This window comes from Heterocephalus glaber, unplaced genomic scaffold, assembly GCF_053883595.1.
Source record: "Heterocephalus glaber isolate CG9 unplaced genomic scaffold, H.glaber_assembly_v1.0 deba00000943, whole genome shotgun sequence".
Lineage (NCBI taxonomy): Eukaryota > Metazoa > Chordata > Mammalia > Rodentia > Bathyergidae > Heterocephalus > Heterocephalus glaber.
The window spans coordinates 4,491,093-4,498,572 of record NW_028258175.1 but is presented as its reverse complement, the minus strand read 5'-3'; the positions used below and the strand labels follow the sequence as shown (position 1 = coordinate 4,498,572).

General features: G+C 36.8%; 1 non-coding gene across 1 annotated transcript; it reads right to left on the bottom strand.

The window, feature by feature from the left end:
• Window positions 1-714: 714 nt before the first annotated feature.
• On the bottom strand, window positions 715-821 carry LOC147828640 (U6 spliceosomal RNA). Its single transcript, XR_015450524.1, has one exon. It is a non-coding gene; the product is annotated as a U6 spliceosomal RNA (small nuclear RNA).
• Window positions 822-7,480: the final 6,659 nt, after the last annotated feature.

Below are 7,480 nucleotides of genomic sequence, written 5' to 3'. Positions count from 1 at the left end.
CCATATCCTTGTCAAGACAGACTCGTTTAAATTTTAGCTATTCTGATAGACGTGTGGTGGTATCTCACTGTGGTTGTAACTTGCATTTCTCTGATGACTCATGCTGTTGAGTATCTTTTCATGAGCTTGATTTCCATCTACATGTCTTCTTTGATATCTACTCACATCTTTTATTTAGTTTTAAAAATGAGCTTTAAAAAATTTGTGAGTTTTGAGAGTTCTTGATCTATTCTAGATACAGTCCTTTATCAAATATCATATTTGATTTGCAACTATTTCTCCCATTCTTAGCTTGTGTTTTCATTCTCTTAACTATTTTTTTGAAGAACAGAACTTCTAATTTTTAAAATTTATTTTAAAAATTAATTTTATTTGTACATTTTAGGTATACAATATAATGACATTCATCATTGAAAATTTGTACCTTTATATAATCTATCTTGGTTCTTATTTTTTCCCCCTTCCTCTGCCCTCCCTTTAACCCCTCCATCCCTCCCTATTTACAAAGACTTTGTTTCCTTTTTTTCATTTTCTCATATTAATTCCATTCCCTTCTTTCCTTTGCCATACCCCTCCCACTTCCCCTTCGCCCCTTTTCTTCCTATTTCACATTATCTGTTATACCTTTTAGTCTTTATTTACCCTTTCAGTTTCTCACACCAGAGAAACTATTAGGTATTTACACATGTGTCATATTTATTTCACTTAAGAGTAAAAAACATGGAACACTTCATGAATTTTCATGTCATCCTTGCACAGGGGCCATGCTAATCTTCTCTGTATTGTTCCAATTGTAGTATATGTGCTGCCAAAGCGAGCACCAGAACTTTTAATTTTTAATGAAGCCCACTTTATCAGTTTACTCTTATATGTTTTGTGCTTTTGCCATAGTATTCACGAAATCTTTGCCTAACTCAACATCACAAAAGTTTTCACCTATTTTTTCCAAAGGTTTTATATTTAGGTTTAGAATTACCTTAAGTTAATTTTTTATACTGCATGAGACATAGGCCAAAACTTACTCTGTTTTATTGATATCAGTTTCTGTATGTGGAAATCCAATTGTCCCACTCATTGAAAAGACTATATTTTCTCCACTGAATTATTCTTGCAACTTTGTTGAAAATCTGTTTCTAGAACATGTAGATCTAATTTCTATTCTATTCCACTGTTCTATTTTTCTATACTTATGATAATATATTGTCTTATTATGACTTTATACCATGTCTTGAAATTAGGTAGTGTTAGTCCTCCTCCAACTTTAGCTACCTTTTTCAATGTTGTTCTGGTTAGTCTAGGTCCAAGAATGTGTGCATATAAATTATAGAATCAGTTTGTCAATTCCTACATAAAAAGCCTGCTGAGATTTTGAAGGGAATTGTATTGAATCTGTGGATAAATTTTGAGTGAATTGACATCTTACATATTTTGAATCTTCTGACTTACAAAGGCTGTGTTTCTATTAATTCTCTCAGCAATGTTTTGTAGTTTTCTGTGTATAGGTTTTCCACATATTTTGGGAGGTTTATCCTTAAGTATTTCTTATTTCTTGGTGGTATTATAAATGCTGTAAGTGCTGAATTGTTCATCACTAGTATATCTAAATACTCAGGATATTTGTTGTTGATCTTGTATACTGTAACCATACCAAACACATTTACTAGTTCTAGTGGCTTTTCTATAGATTCTGTCATGTTTTCTGCATAGACAATCATGCCATCTGTGAAGAAAAGTAGTTATATTTCTTTCTTTGCTATTTGAGTGTCCTTTATTGGTTTTCTTTGCCTTATTTTACTGATAAAAACTTCCAGTTCATTACTGAATAGAAGTTGTGAGAGTAGTTTTTGTCTTTTTCTTGATCTTAAAGGGAAAGCATGACTTTAATCATTATGTATGATGTTACTTGGAGATTGTTTTGGTAAGATACCCTCATTGAGATTAAGGAAGTTTCATTTTATTCTTAGTTTCCAAAAGTTAAACATTTTCTTTTTTCAAAGTTAAGAATGGATGTTGGATTTTTATCAAATGTCTTCTCTGTCTATTGAGATGATAATTTTTTTCTTTTAGGATTTTTAGAAAATGTAGATTAACGTTTGAATGTTAAAACAGCCTTACCTTCCCAGGAAAATCCTATTTAGTCATGCTGTGCTATCTTACTCAGATATTGTTGAATTTGATTTACTAAAATTTTGTTAAGAAATTTTGTATTCATGAAGAATTTGATCTACAGGTTTTTCTGGCAATATGTTTGCTTGCTTTTGCTGTTAAGATAATACTGACCTCATGAAAAAGTTGTAAAATTGTCTCTGTTCTTAACTTCCTGGTAAAGTTTGTGAAGATGTGCTATTTTTTCTTTGAATTTTTGGTAGAATTTATCACTAAAAATATTTGGGCTTGTTTTTGTTTTGTGTGTGTGTGTGTGTGTGTGTGTGTGTGTGAAAATTTCTAACTATAACTACAATTCTTGTATAGTTTTCGGACTATTTAAATTTTATATTTCTTCTTGGATAAGTTTTGGTAGCTTTGATTTTTAAAGGAATTTATCTATTTCATCTAGTTTGTCAAATTTATTGGTAGAATATTATTTAAAGTATTTATATAATTATTCTTTTTAATATCTATAGATTCTGTAATAATCTTATTTCTCTCATTCCTGATTTTAATTTGTAATTTTTGTCTTTTTTTTCTTCTGATCAGTTTGACTAAAGGCTTATCAATTTTTTTCAGTCTTTTCAAAAAACAAGGTTTTGCGTCTATTGAACTCTTTCTTTTTCTACTTTTTATCTCACTGATTTAAATTTTGATATTTATGAGTTGCTTTCGTATTATACTTTGAACTCAGTCTGCTTTTTTCCCTTGTTTTGCAACTTGAAAGCTAGCTTTATATCAGACATGGTTATACATATATTCACAGTTTCAGTTCATCTCTGCAGTGATATTTTGGAGATAAACATTCTATTATTACCCTCATTTTATAAATGATGAAAACAGAAGTTCAGAGAAGTTACTACAACTAAATCGTTGGGATTAGAACCTACATGTCTCTGATTTCAAATACTATACTTAACTTCTCCTCTATCTTATCTGTCAATGAATAAGAAGCCTTACCCTTGGGCATTTTCCAAATATATATAATAAAGATTTCATCCTATTTTCTGTGGAGAAAATATAAGCTTTTATTCTCAGAAGATGTAAATTCAATATTCACCTCTATGAAGGAAAATATACACTTAACGTTTGTCTTGTAATAAACTTTCTTTTTTTTCTATTAAAGAACACCTAAGCCTGGCTGTTTTGTAAAGAAAAGAAGTTTATTTAGCTCACAGTTCTGGAGGTCCAAGAGCATGGCACTGGCATTTGCTCAGCTATGGCGAGGATCTTCCGGCTGGATCACAATATGGCAGTTGCAAGAGGAAGAGATCATACGGTGAGACGAAGCCAGAGGGGTGGAAGGACCAGGCTCACTCTGTATAAGTGTTAGCTCAAATAGGAACTAATTGGATCCCTCAACAGCTAATCCCCCCTCAAGGGACCCAGTTAGCTTCTAGTAGGCTCTGCTTCCACCACTTCTTAACATTGCCACACTGAGGACCAAGCTTCCAGCATATGAATTATGGACACACTCAGACCGCATCCAAGCCACAGAAAAGCTTTCATGTTAGCTTCATTTGAAATTTCTGAAATTGTAGCACACTTGAGAAATTTGAAATTGACATTTCATGAAAAACATATCTGTTTAGAAATCTTGCTTGTTTTAAAGTACACACACACACACAGACACACACACAGACACACACATCTGGATCTTTGATGGACTCATTCTTGCTAGGAATTGTCTTACTGGAGTCCATAATGTTTAGCTAAATTAAGTCACAATCTAATTTTAAGATTACAATAGTGCCTTTCACTAGCTCTGTCCCCTGAACTTTCCTAATCTTTCTTCTTCCCCATCAATCTCACTAGCATGGAAATATGTTACTAGCAAAGTATTCAATATCAAGAACTTTTTTCACATGATTTTTTTTTCCTACACAAGGCAGAGAAATGTCTTGCAAAAGGGATTAGAATAAGGTGTGCTAATATGTTAAAGATTCTGAGAATTGGCTAGGGTAGAGGTACTTTTCCAAGATTATTTGTGGTTGAGGATAAAGTTAGAGGAGGACAAAAGCTCACTCTACCAAATGTGTCACCTTCCTTGAGAACTTCCACTCCTTCACCACAGGGATGGCATATGGAAGCCAATTTGCAACTAAGTCACCTTGCCCCTGGGTGACACTGAACCAGGGAGGGACATTTGAACTCAAGTGGAGCAGTGATGTTAAATGAATTGGTGATACTCTTCCTCCCAGAACCTTGGAATTGGCTTTAGAGATATGATTTGTTTTCTGCTGGTTATTTTGAAATACGAATATGCAAAATAGGGCTCTGGGGCAGCCACATTTCTCCACATTTGACTTTGGCTCTCTAAGTAAGGCAGCAAAAACCAGCCTAAGAGAGGGAATAAAGTGGACACAAGGAAACAGAGAAAATTGCCATCTGGTCTTAGAAAGGCAACGAGGAATAGAGAGAAAGTGGGAGGTGGGGAAAGAGAAAAAGGGAAGCAGGAGGATGGGGGGAAGCAAAGGCGTGGGGCCACCCTGTAGCATTTCTGACCACGATCCAGCTCCTGGTTCCAGCTCCTTGTTGAGAGGCTTGGCTGTACCTTCTGACCTTCGGTTTCAAGCTATGCCCCAGAGTCATTTTAATTTCCCTTTTTGGGTTTGAGAGAACAAAACACCCAACTAAGATATATGTGCTCTTTAGCACCTCTCCAATTGTGGCACTGCAAATAACAGAAATGGTGAGTGTGCTGGGACACTGGCTAGATATGCCTGGCAGGACTGCACACAGGCGCTCACTGACCCTAGAGCTGCTAAGTCCAGTTTTGAAAATCCAGACCACTTTGTAAAAGAGATTTATTGGGAAGGTTTTTGATCCTCAGCAGAAAGCTGTAGGATGCGTGGCTACATCAGCCTTTCAGATGGGTGGCCTAGTGGCAGGGAAGAGTTGAGACTAGCCCTATGTGCATCCATTCTGTGTGTGTGTGTGTGTGTGTGTGTGTGTTTGTGTGTATGATCCTCTTCTTTTTTCTTATCCTTCTTCTAGTGCTACTATTAGATTTTTTTTTTTTTTGGTGCCGGGGATCGAACTCAGGACTTCACACTTGCCAGGCAGGCACTGGGCCACTTGAACTACATCCCCAGCCCTAGTGCTACTATTACTATTGTTAAAACTGTTACATGGGGCACCTGGAGCAGATCCTTCATGTCCTTAGACATAGAAGGAAACTCCTGAGTATTTTCTGACCGCACGCCAACCCTTTGTTATTGACTACCCAGAAATGCTATTGTGTATTTCTTGTCCACTAGAAATGGAATCCTTGTGGTAAGCCCTGAAAAATGCCTTCTTTTGTAACCTGCCTGCTAGAGATCCTTGTCATAGAACCGTAGACAGATTCTCAGTTGAAAAGACTTTTTAGAGTTTGATTCCATTCCAAGAACTAACATTGCATCTAAACCTTTTGGATAAGTGCTCATCTCACTTACTCATGGTGTAAGACTCCTAGGACAGAGAGCTTCTTCCCAGGGCTGATCCCCCATTGTTGAATGGCTTCAATTCGTTCTACTGACTTGAAATAGGCTTCAGCGGACTTGGGATTTTCAACCTGTAGACCCACACAGAGTAAACCAAGCCACTTCCTCATAACAGAAGCTAGCTCATCTGTGTTTGGTGAGTACTTGCTGCAGCTTATCTATGCTCTGCTCTTCCACCATCCTACATCTTACATGGATTTTTGAACTCTGGGTCTCAGCTCATTCTTCCCCAGGCCTGCTCCAGTGTGCCAGTGTCCTTGTAAAAGATATGTCGTTTAAAATTGTACAGCTGCCTCCTGAACTGCTCAGATAGTGCAGGAAAGTGTCCTTCCATTCCTCCCTTCATCTGAACATGACATCACTTCTATTAAAGCAATCTAATTTTCAATTAACTTCTTTTCTTTGAAGTGATGTAGCGTGCTGGCTCAACAAAAACCCCAAAATTCTTTTCACATAAAGTATTATCATATTTTCTCTTACTCTTGTGCAGCAGACTTTTGAATCCTGTTTATTTCTATTATAAATAAATTATTTCATTTGAATGTTATCTATTAAAATCTCAGCCGTAATAGATTTAATGACTACCTGCTTCTTGTAGGACATTGTAATATTTCTTTTTTCTTGTAGTACTGGGGATTGAGCCCAGGGCCTTGCAAACAACCACAGTATTATTATGCCCTTACCTGATGTAGAAATTCTCATGTAATGTGAGTTCTGATGCAAAGCTCTCTTCCATACTACACTTTAGACATTCTAAACTTTAAGCAAACCATCAAACACATACTTTATCATATCTTTGCATCTATGCATATAATATTCTTTTGGGTTAAAATATCTTATTCTCCTCTTCTCTCTAAAGGTGGTGAACACTTTCTTACTCTTAAAAACACAGTTCAAATGCCATCTCCTTCATAAAGTCTTCCATGACTTCATCCTTTACTCCCTCCAGGAAGGGGGAAGCCCTTCTCTTTGTCAAAAACTTAGGATCATGGTTATATTCCTATGCCAAGGAAAACCATTTTCTTAGATTTACGTATTTTTTAGGAATAATGCTATCAACTATTTTTTGTAGCATACTTTTCTTTGTGCTAGGTATAGCACTTTATGTTAAAGGACTTTATGTTATCACTTTTTGACTTCACAATGAAGCTCATCTGCCATAGCACACATAATTGTTGTTCCACCATTTTTCTATGAGCACGTGGCTTCTTACTGATTGGGAGTTCTCTCTGGCCTCAGGAGAAGGTTCAGCCAATGTTGTTTAGGGCAGGCCTAAGGCACCCGAGAGTCAACACATTGGGGCAATTCTCAGCCATTGATAGGCAGCACTTGGTAGAGATGTGCCCAAATTCCTTGCTCCTTGGGAGGAACAACTCTGGTGAATGTCCTGTTCTATCTCCCAGAGGGCCACATATGCTTGAGCATATACCCACAATGGTAACCTGCTGACTAATGTACCACATATTTGCTTCCTCGCATCTCTACATTACTGGCTCACTGTCTTACTAGTGTTTGCCTCTATCACTTCCCAATAAACACTTGCACTTGAATCCTACTCTCGAGGTCTATTTCAGAGGGAACTCAAAGTAAAGCAACTCCAAGTGGCAGATGAAGGAGCTCACATGGGTTACACGACTTATTCAAATCACCCATCCAGTGGTGGCAGAGCTCAGATTAAAGCTGTGCTGTGTTGAGAGCCCATTTTTATCAATCCTGGTACCTGGGAGGAGAAGGAATTTGGGTAAGTGGGATCTCAGCATCCTTCTGAGGGAAGACATCCATGGGCCTGAGTCTCAAAATGATTACCCATTCCTGCCTTTATCCACCACTTGAACATGAGCCAATGC